Here is a 12,856-nt window from a genome sequence, read left to right on the forward strand (position 1 = left end):
TATTTTCATTCTTCAAAATAAGATTTCCAAAGTACCTCCAGACATAACTTGATTTATGATTAATAGAGATAGTTGTTATTTCATAATTGTACATAGGGTGGTTTAAGTTCAAGTCCATAAAAATAATTAATATGAATTGTTTGTGGAAATAAAATATATGAATGAATATAAATGATATACACTATTATATATAGCAAAAGAATACAATATATTTCAAATTTAATAATGTTAGTATTCAAATTAAAATAATAATAATTAATATGCTTTCTAATAATTACACACGCCGCGCCGCCGCCCTAATAAAAATCGGCGGCTTTTCCGGCGTGAATAAAAATACCGGCAGCGCACAGGTCTAATAATGCTACTATATTTATTGTATTTTTAAATTATTTTAATTGGACATGTTACTTGATTAATAAATAATTATAATTATTAAAAAACTTATTTACTACTGCAGAATATTGAATAAATGTTAGAATTATAAAAATAAAAATTATTGCATCAGCCGGGAATTGAACCCGGGCCTCCCGCGTGGCAGGCGAGAATTCTACCACTGAACCACTGATGCTTATATTAAATTCAACTTAATATTTTTCTTATATGTAAAAATATAAAAATTTATAGTGACTGATTAATTATTATCATCAAACTTTATTATTTTTATTTAAACTATGAAATATAGAAGCAATTAGAATTTAAAAAATACTAGAAATTCTATTATTATGAAAGATAATTTTTTTGTTTAAAGTAAATCTGATTAATGTTGAATTTTAAACAAATCTATTGAAATGATAGGTTCTAATGTTACAATAATTATATTTATTGGTAAAACTAAAAGCTTAATTGTAAAATTTAATCTAATTGTCAAAAATTATACAATCTGAGAGAATATTTATGATATGGCTGAATATCAAGTAAATAATCTGGGAGAAAACATATGGAAATGATAATTATTTAATATCAATTCCTTATACAACAATCATAGACCATATGTATGGTAAAGTTCGAGACATTATTAGAATATAGCGTTTTCATAGAAAAAATATATGAAAAGAGATTGAAACATTTATTGGCATTAATGACATTTACTCAAATTCCTTTACCTCTTCTTAAAATATTTGGAAATAAATTTCTTCCTACCCTAGCTCAGATTCATACAGACAGCTAGAGGATCAAGCTAGTTAGGTCAATTTATTTGGAGTTAATTTTAAATTGGCCTTTATCTTACCATCTGAAATATAACATCACTTATATGAGTCTATACATAAAAACATTTTTTATTTTACATTATTTGACAAATCTTATTTGAAGTGAAAGAAAATATCACTTATTACAATATGGATAGTATGAACTTATATGACTCATGTTTTTCTGTCTTTTTTTTGATTCTAGAAGCAGTCTCTGAGAGTGGTTAAAAATACTTAAATGAATCTAGATATAGATACCTAAAATAAATTTATATAGTTATACATATACTTCATCTATAATATATTTAGATACATGTTTAATTTTCCATAATATACTTGTTATTGCTACCTTAGAGGAGTTATATTATTATTATTTATTTTTTATGTCTATTTTTAATTATAGATATTCTTCAATATAATTGGGCTATAAATCTCATATAAATTCTAATAATAGCTTAATGGTAGGCTTAAAGTGACATTTCTTAATATGAGAATCAAATCAGTGGCATAGCTAGAAATTTTCCTTAGAGAGAGTCCATACATATAAAAGCTGGGGGCTGCCCGGCCTTCGGCCGGGTTTATCTTACAAATCATAACCATATCTTCGATAATATATAATAAATATATTTTTTAAATGCATCAATAATATGTTATTATAATTTAGTAGATTATTCTCAATGACTTTATAATCAGAATAATTTCAATAGTAATATAATTGATATAAAATCACTTTTAAGTCTTTTGAACGTATAATCTAAAAAAAAATTGCTCTGGGAGGGGTCCAAACTCGAAAACCACCTCCGTAGCTATGCCACTGAATCAAATATTAAACACCTTAGATTTCGTTAATTTTTTATAAAACAAATATCAGTGGAATTCATAACGCATAATAGAAAAAATTATCTTAAAACTAGGTTTTAGAAGGTTAAACCCATTCCCAGAATTTAAAATGTTATGCCACTTAGGGAAAATAATATTATATTCATATTGCAAAAATGATTTAATTTACAATATAAAAAATAGATATTGTTTTCAATAAAATTATCAAAAATTGATTTGTATTTTGTAGATATTTCTTTTCTATATCAATTTATATAAAAATAAAATTAATTAAGTGTAAAAAAATATAAAACAATCATAAACATCCAATACCTTATTAATTAATTTTTTAAAAATAAACATAATAAAAATTCCTAAAAATTAAATTTAATTTTAAAAAATTTATTATAAAATAAAACGTCAAATAAAATAGTGTTAAAATGTATCCATTTCCATTTATAGATGCAGCTAAAATAAGTGTAGATACCAGGCTTGCCATGTCTCCCCCCATCAGCGGGAGACTCCTGCAATTATTTAGTTTACACGCAGACATCTCTCTCCCGCGAAACTACCGCAATTGGAAAAAATCTTGCAAAAATCTACCGCATTTTTTGATTTCTCTCGCAATTATTTTTATAGTATTTTAACGTTTTTAATATAAAAATAATAATTTTGAGAGACATTAATTGATTATTTTTATATTTTAAAAATATTAAATATTTATTCGAAAAACATGTCTAGTTTGTAAATTTTTTTCTATTCTGTTTTATTTTTATCCAATAATAAATCTTTTATTCATATAAGTCAGTACAGGGGGTATATCAACATCGATTGAAATACAAAATTATTCTCAAAAATAATAAATAATACAGATGCAACTACATTTGCGGAAATCGTATACATCTATCATGTAGTTCAACATTCACAGAGCTATATCATCACAATGTGGGTCGAATCTTTTTCTCATGATATTTAACGACTCCATATAAGTGAAAAACTTACTTGTGGCAGAACAAAAATGAGCAAGGCTATCACATTGTTTTAGTATATGAATCCTAGAGGTCATTTCTAGACGATTTGAAAGATGGGCATCTATATGAAATTCTAACAGATGCTAATAAGGGAAATGTTCGCTATTTCAACAAGAATAAGAACATTTCACTCGGATAGTGAAAAATCCAACAATGTAGCTAGTCACATAATGGTAAATATAGCTGATTCAGGGTTATCAATGATTTACATGTCAGCTTTCTGGGCTGATAATGCCTCTGTAAATTTTGGCAAAAACCAAAGTTACCGAATTGGGACAGCACAATAATAATTTAATACCAATTGGCTGTATATGCCATATACTACATAATTCTTGCAAGAAGGCAATGAATGTGCTAACTGTGGATGTCGAAATAATTGTGATGAAATGTTTTAACGAATTTAGTTCATCAACTAAAAGAGTTAATGAATTAAAAGAGTTGGTGAAGTGGTCTGACTTGGAATGGTGTGAGTTGTTGCGATATATACCTATCAGGTGGTTATCATTAATACCTGACATCGATAGAATTTTAAAATTTTATAAAACCCTTAAAAAAATACTTCTTAAATAGAGATTTTAAAAACTGTCCTAAATTTTTGAAAATTTTATCGAGTATGAAATGGCAGAAGCATATTTAGGATTCGTTTCACATGTAGGAAATCTACTTCATGCTGTTAATATTCATTGCAATCAGAATATTCTTTATTAAAAAAGATTCACAAAATCATGCTACAACTCTGTTCATCTCTACAGTTAAAAATTGATAATAAATTTTATAGCGCTATTGCTAAAAATATTATATTAAAATGTTCAAATAATACTCTAATTTATACATTTTTATATGAAGCAGATATTTTTATCAAGACAATTTTAGAATTACAATCAAAATTTGATTTTAATAACTCTATTTACAAATGTATAAATATTATGACTTTAGAAGAGAAACCATCAATTGATGGTTTTTATAATTTAATAAATATATTAAAAAGACAGAAAGACATTGATGTCTTGCTTGAGGAGATTGTAATTCTCTCTATTTTTTATGATACGCCAAAATACTTAGTTAGATGGTCTGAAAGCAAAGGAGAAATGGGTAGAATTTTTTCGTATTGGGAAAAATATGCGAGTATGTCTTCTCCTTACCTCATTCTAATTCCTCATCCGAGCGCATTTTTAGCCTGATGAGGACTGCCTGGAAAAAGGAGAGAAATCGGATTGCTTTAACAACATTAGAGGCCGAGCTAATGGTTAGACAAATATATAATATGTCATGCCAGGAATTTTATAAATATCTCTATATCGATGGTAAACATTAAGTTCTATTATTTATAAATCTCAAATAAAATATAATTAAGTTTTAGCTATGGCGCCATAAAATTTATTGTCAATTATTAATTGTAAAGAAGAACACATCTGCAGCATAATTTTATGAATCTTTGTTAAGATACTTCTGATTGCAACTAAACATTAACAGCATGTAGTAGATTTCCTACATGGGAAATCATTCCTAAATATACCTCTGCCATTCATTATTAAAAAAAATTTTTTATAATCTTTATTTAAGAATTATAAAATTTTAAAATTCTACGATGGCGGGTATTAGGAACATATCGCAACCAACATTGTGCTGACTCAATTCTGTAAATACACTCTGTTTTTACCAAATTCACTGAGGCATTATTAAATCAGAAAGCTGACTTGCAATTTATTGATAATCTCGAATCTGCTATAGCGATGTCTTTGGATTTTTCACTATTTGAGGGGAAAAAATTTAATAGTTTTATTGAAACGACCTTAATTTTGTTGATTTAGCGGAGGATCAAGAGAAATATTTTAATCTTTCCCTTATTAGATCCATCTGTTAGAATTGTATATGTATGCCCATCTTTAAAATCGTCAAGAATTGATCTCCTGGATTTAGATCCTAAAACATTGATGATAGCCTTGCTCATATTTGTTCTACAAGTATAGTTTTCATTTATATTAGAGTTGTTAAATATTATGGGAAAAAGATTCCACCAACATTGTGATGATAAGTATATCTGTGAAGGTTGTACTACAAGATACAGTGTTGTGATGATTTAATGAAATATTGACGATTAAATTAAAACCCATCCATATAAAATTATAATCTTTGCAAAAATAATTTAAAATAAAAGCATTATTGAAATTTCTTTTATTTATTCCTTTTTTTATTTAAATGATTTTTGCAAAGATTATAATTTTATATGGATGGGTTTTAATTTAATCGTCAATATGTTTCATTAAATCATCACAACACTGTAAGTGATTACAATTGCCGCAACTATAGTTGCATCTGTATTATTTATTATTTTTGGAGAACCTTATTATGTATTTAAACGTAATAAGTGATAATTAAGCGCCTAATACAATAATGTTATACACACACACGGTAGATTTCCAATTGCGGTAGTTTTGAGGGACATTCGCAAATAATATATTTTTAATTGTAAAATTAAAATCGTTTTTTTTTATAAAATTTTATCTTGTTTACATTCTTTTATATTTAAAAAAGATCGTTGGTTTTTTTTATAAATTAATATATTTTAATAAATCAAGATGTTATTTAATTTTGGAAAATAGTTGCCGACTTTGTATTTATATAAACTAATTATAAAAAATAATAGGCGGATAGGCCCGCAAAATTTTTTTTTTAGCAATTTTTATATTTCTACCGCAATTTTCATATTTCTCCCGCATAATACCAAATTTCTCCCGCAATTTGAAAATTTTGACCTGGCAACCCTGGTAGTACAGATATTTTTTTGAGAAAATATCTAGATAAAATACAGATACAACTTTTTTGCATCAAGATATATTGATAACTCCGATGTCTACTATCAATTAGGTGCCCAAATAAAAATTTTCAATTTATTGAAATTTATTTCTCACCTTTTCGCCCTACACCTTCTCTCACCAAATAATGCATACAATATATCACTATTATGAATAATAATTTGAAAGAAAAGTTAGTAAAATTTAATATCTAAAATAATGATTATATTTCAATATATTCCGAGAAACAGCAGATAGCACTGCAATCAAAATATTTTTTAATACCCATATTAAATTTATATGAAATCAAAAGGTAAAATCATTCCAGCCCATTTAGAGCTATGCGATGCTCTAATGTTTTTATGATCATTTATTTGGGTAACCATATTAAATTTTTATTTACCCCCCCCCCCTCCCAGGCCGTATTCGTAAACAATATAAAGGTTGAGCTAACGGGAATCTGAATACTATTATATTATCTTAATCAAAGATATTTCAATTAGCTGTTATTTAATACCCATCATTAAATCAATATTTGGCACCCATTAAAATTATCCGTGACCCCTCCCCCTAGTAATAGCTTCACCTACCAAGAGGAGGCACTTGCCTTGTTCCCTATTCAATATATATTTTAATTAAATATCGGTTGATAACTCTATTAACAATATATACTTTTATAAGGTCAAATAAAAAACACATGAGACTCAAGTCTGATACTGAGTCAGTGCTCGAAGTTCGTGCTCAGAGCTTGATTAGTTTATTTATAGACCAAGCTCTGGGCCTGTATTTTACACAACCAAACCATTAACAACACTAGCCAAAGGCCTGCAATCACCTAAAGACCTCCAATAGAATTAACGGGGAAAACGGCAATCCAATAGTGCCACTCTCTTTAGGCAAAATTTTGCTACCCATATGGAAAATAATCAATAATTTTCTCAGATAAATTTCCCATGCTTTTAGGAAGGTTGATATGATACCTCGATCATTTTCATGAAAATGTAGATTCAGAATCATCTTTAGATGATAAAAATATTTATATGCATAATTTTTGTAGATAAAAAAATTTAGTTATAAAGAATATCGATTGGCATATACCATTCATAATAAAATAAAAAAAATCGGGAAATAAAAAAAATTGGGAAATAAAAAAAATCGGGAAATAAAAAAAATATATTGCACAGTTTAAAGTTTTTTTTTACTATATCATTTAATGACATTTCAGAAAACATTCATTGTTCCAAGTTGGTATGCTAAAGGCATAGAGTTATATTCGTATCACGTCAATACCGCGAAACTTTTACCGCGAAATGTATTATCGCGAATGCATTATAGCGAATGTCGATTACCGCGAAAAGATATTATAGCGAATGTATTACCGCGAATGCATTATAGCGAATGTATCATAGTGAATATATTTGCGCGAATGCATTACCGCGAAAATTTTATAGCGAATGCATTACAGCGAATGTAATACCGCGAATGCATTATCGCGAATGCATCATAGCGAATGTATTATAGCGAATATATTACCGCGAATGTATTATAGCGAATGCATTATAGCGAATGCATTACCGCGAAAACATTATAGCGAATGCATTACAGCGAATGTAATACCGCGAATTCATTATCGCGAATGCATAATAGCGAATGTATTATAGCGAATATAATAGCGCAAATGCATCATAGCGAATGCAATATCGCGAATGCATTACAACTAACATTATCACAATGCAATAGTGATTTATATTTGACAAAATTATATTTAACTCATTTATTAAGTTCCAAAAAACCAGAGAACCAGCTTAATTGTCTATATTTATTTAAAGTAGCGTTTTAAAATTATTTACCTCTAAAACACATCACTTGTTATTTATGAAATTCGTATTTTATTAAAAAATATGTGGAATTTGGTATACTCAATTTTTTTAACAATTAGATTAAGTCGTTTTTTACAAAAGACCCTATTAATTAATATTTTATATTTTAAGATTGATTCTAGTAAAAGTTAATTTTTGCCCCAACAAGCCCCAAACCCCAGGCTTGTAGATTATATTGGTTTATTAAGTCTCCTATAGGATAATTGTTATTATTACACCATTTGTATATAAATAATTCATAAAAAATTTCAAAATGTGATATTATATTTTAAAAAATGTTTAAATATAATGAATTTTTTAATTTTTTTTCTAATTCTTTTGATCATCAACCACCAGAAAAGGTGAAAGTTAAAGGGAAAAAAATAGTATTTAAAGCTATAATAGCCAATGAATACTTATTATATCATATTTTTAAGCATAATATAATTAATTCGACCTAATTCTACTAGCCCCTAGTTACTGATATGATTAACCCTTTCCAGCGCTAAAAAAATATGTTGATAATTTTTAAAAATTTTTAAATAAGATTAGATGAAGGGGAACATTGGATTGAGACCTCTATCTTATTAAATCTTTTGTAATCGTCAAAATTATTAATTTTATAGCTTTAAAACATAAAATCTTATCTTTTTTAAATTTAAACATTGTTAAATTTAAAAATAATAAATGCCAACTCCTGTTTCAAACATAAATCTTAAAATGATAAAAAATATATTTAATTATATATTTTGGTGATTTCAATAGAGATGATATGTGAATTTAGTTCAAATTAAATATTTTGTAAGTTATTTTCAAATCATATTATTCTGCCTGAAAGGGAATGCCTACAATAAATATTTTTAAACATAATGATTATGAGACTTTCTGAAATGGTAAAAGAAGATTTTTTAATTTCATATTATGTCTATTTAATTATTTCTAAATCTCACTGTGCAAATTGGTTTATTATTCATGATACGGTTTAAAACAATTTCAACTTTAAGAGAGACAGAAGGCCACAAATCCATATTTTTATGCCGTTTAATATTATAGTGAAAAACATTTTAATTATGCTTTAATATTATTTACTTATCTTAAATTCCGTATAAAACAATTTATAAAATACAGAGAAAATATTCAAAATAACGAAATTTGAAAATTTAGGGCAGGGCTTTAAATAATCAGAGCTAGCAGACCGAAGAACACAGGTATATTAATTTACGACATTTATATTATTTATTTTATTACTAATTATGACATTGAAATATGTTAAATTCAATTTTGTCTGTACTGTAAAAAATAGCTAAATATTAATAAAAGTATACTAGAATCAATCTTAAAATATAAAATATTAAAAATATTTATTAATGTATAACTTAAGTTAAGTGTTTGTTGGGCTATCTCATGGTATTTAATAAATTCAATTATAAATTTTCAAGCTTATGATGATATTCACAAAAACGACTACTAGCCCTATTCCTACTATTGGAAGAAAGTTGATAATGAGATCAAAAATTTTGATTATTTACCGGGCGGCTAAAAAACGTCGCGTTTTGAAATCTTATTAACTCCGAAACGTGTCATTCGTTTTTTATGAAATCTCCTGTCTTAATATTCTCAAAATATATAATTTTATAAAGTGGTTTTTAGAAAATTAAGATAAAAAAAATGTAGTCGTACATATATATTTTTAAAGATTTCCTTTAATTCATAAACTATAACATAAAAACAAAATATTTTAAATTTTATAAAGTGGCTTTTAGAAAATTAAGATAAAAAAATGTAGTCGGACATATATATTTTTAAAGATTTCTTCAAATTCATAAACTATAACATAAAATATTTTGGCATTATTAAACAAATCTCATTATTAAATACCACTAACAATATAAACATACGATAATTTTCTAAATTATGTATTTTATCAAAGATCTGATAATGATAAAATTTTGACATGAGAAGAAAAATTGGAATCAAGTTTAATTCCTGAATTCTCTAGGAAAAAGTGGAATATTAATCCAGTTCACCAAGCTAACCCCATGGTTATCATATAACTCATCAAGCTCCTTTTGTTTTTCAACTAAGATTTTATCAAGCAAAACCATAGATTCGTAATACGAATTCCACTAGAATTTATATATACCTACCCAATTTCTTGATGTTACCTGCCATATTGGTAGACATTTTTTGTTTATTCCACAAAGTAAGACACTTTTGGAAAGAACTTTGTGATATTATTTTATGTTATCAGCTAAAGCTAAAGTTTCTGATGCCCATAATTAGGGGAGACCGGTGTTATAATGAACCCAGGGTTATAGTGAGAGTGGCTTTATTTTCTAGAGTATTAAACTCTAAGAGATAATTTTTTACCAAAACTATATACTTATATATTGCATATGCGGCTATAATTTTTATTTCTATCGCTGACCGCTTGAAGAATTTTTATAATGCTTTATATCATTCGTACCTTCAAAAGTAACTTTTTACACTTTTACTATTTTTCAAAAATAAAGATTAATATACAATTTTACCACACAAAAATTATCTTATATAAAAGAAAAAATCCTATTTTATAGAATAACAATTTACCCGAACAAAATTGATAATATAAAAACTTCAAAATATGATCTTAATCAAAGTGGTGCTACTGGGGTTATTTTTATGGGGTTAGGTCGAACCTTTTTTTTTTGCTATTTTTTAAATATTTGACATGCAAAAAAAGCCAAGGAGAGACCAACTAAAAGAAAAAAAATCGAAAAATGTTATTATATGATAAATAATTGTTTGGTATACAAATAAATTATATCAAGCATAACAATCAAGACTGCTTTCAATGTCAATTATTAGTTACATGGCTTTGCAATTTTATTGTTTCTTTATTTGCAAAGATTGTGAATGTTTTAAATGATTTTATATAACACTTTTATATTTTAAATCATTAAATATATCCTAATAAAAAAATATATAACTTTAATATATGGAAAATTAAGCAGAGTTTATAATAGCCTCGACCAAGGGCTTGTTCGTCCCCGGGTAGGGTTCACTCGGTTACCAAAAAAAATTCCAGGAAAAATGATATTTTGAAAAAATTATTAGAGATGTATTTTTGAAATTTAAACATATCATAAAACTAATAGAGCTGAACAAAATGAGATATTTTTTATTAAAAATGATAAAGTACTTATAATTTTCTTAAGGTTTTCCTTTAGGGTTCGCCATTACCCCGTTCTCCCCTACAAGTTTTCAATAAATTAAAAAGAAAAAACTTGATGTTTAATATTTAAAAAGATTAGATGAAAAAGAGAAATCTATTTTATTACTTAGAATCTTTTTTATATATTTTAAGTCAAAAAAAAGAAAAGCCTTAGCCTTAATTTCAATAAAAAAATGTTTTTAGAGCCAATCCCCATTTTAACTTAATTTTCAGATTCAACTAAGTCAGTCGAAAAGTCGATAAATATAAAATTGTAACTTTCATGAAACTCCATTCGCGATATGATAATGCATTCGCGATAATTAATTCGCTATAATGCATTCGCTATAATGGATTCGCTATAATGCATTCGCTATAATGCATTCGCTATAATGCATTCGCTATAATGTATTCGCGATAATTCATTCGCTATAATACATTCGCTATAATGCATTCGCGGTAATATATTCGCGATAATGCATTCGCGATAATTCATTCGCTGTAATGTATTCGCTATAATACATTCGCGATAACATTTTCGCGGTATTACATTCGCGCTAATACATTCGCTATAATATTTTCGCTGTATTATATTCGCTATAATGCATTCGCGGTAATGCATTCGCTATATTATATTCGCGATAATGCATTCGCTGTAATGCATTCGCTATAATATCTTTTCGCGGTAATCGACATTCGCGATAATGCAGTCGCGATAATGCATTCGCGATAATGCATTTGCGCTAATACATTTCGCGATAAAATTTTCTCGGTATTGACATGTAACCAGTTATATTATTATAGACTGCTCAATGATTAAAAAAAACATGTCTAAAATAATAGCCCTTTACAAAGAAATAACCTTTATTTAATAAGTCTATGTTTATAATGATTTTAAGGTTAAATATTTTATGTATTTATAAAAAATTTTCTAATTTTATTTAATACGCATATAAATATAAATTGCAAGATATTAAATTTTTCAAAAAGATACAATATATATTTAACAATTCATATATAAATAAATGTAAAAAATTAAATCTGTGAGAGAAGGGAAAGGGAGTTTTATAGAATTAAGGCATGCGTGTTAACAATGTTTCCTACCATGTTTTTATCCTTAAAAAAATAATTTGCAATTTATCTTTGCAATTATTTTCGTGCAATAATGTTATTATTGATTTGTTTCTTAATGAATGTATGGTAATATTTATATGTAATAAGCAAAATGTCTTGTATAAAAATATTGTATATAGCCAAAGAAAGAATATTTTTCTGAGACTAGGCCTAAATTTACATGTATGTTGTGACTGTTTACGCCTGGGCATCACATAACGTTATGCCAACCGTTCAAAGTACCATCATCTAAGGGTAATATATTATGTATTATTGAAATCGAAGGTGTGATACTTTATCGCACATCGAAAGACCTTATATTAGTTTATTATTTTTAGATTATATGATTGAACTTATTAATATCATACCAAGTAATGCCGTTATTGTTATGGACAATGCATTGATCCATAAAAGCCATCTCACTGATAGCTCTAAATAGTGAATATAATATTTACCAACCTATTCTCCACAGCTTAAATAAATAGAAAATTTCTTTGTAGTATATTAAAAAATAAATATCTCCGACCAAATACAAGACACGAAATCGTTCATAATGTTCGTTCATAATGTAACATCTATTCTTAATGAATTTACTATTCCTTATGACTTTTCAAATTATAATAATAAGATACATCAATATTTTGAGATTGGTTATCGAGGACAACCAATGAATTAAGGTAAATTTATAAAAATATAATTTATATTGAAATATATTTTAAGGAAATATGTATAAAATCGGAATAAAGAAAAAACGAAATTCAAAATATCTGATTTTTGAAAATCATAATGTACTTTTTACATCTGTTTTGTTATATATTATCAGTTATTAACGCTCCATTTAAAAGTAGCTAGTTCCCGC

General features: G+C 26.6%; 1 non-coding gene across 1 annotated transcript; it reads right to left on the minus strand.

Moving 5' to 3' along the window:
- Window positions 1–497: 497 nt before the first annotated feature.
- On the minus strand, window positions 498–568 carry Trnag-gcc (transfer RNA glycine (anticodon GCC)). The gene has a single exon. It is a non-coding gene; the product is annotated as a tRNA-Gly (tRNA).
- Window positions 569–12,856: the final 12,288 nt, after the last annotated feature.

Source organism: Gordionus sp. m RMFG-2023, chromosome 4 (genome assembly GCF_954871325.1).
Source record: "Gordionus sp. m RMFG-2023 chromosome 4, tfGorSpeb1-WG-v2, whole genome shotgun sequence".
NCBI classification, from domain to species: Eukaryota; Metazoa; Nematomorpha; class Gordioida; order Chordodea; family Parachordodidae; genus Gordionus; species Gordionus sp. m RMFG-2023.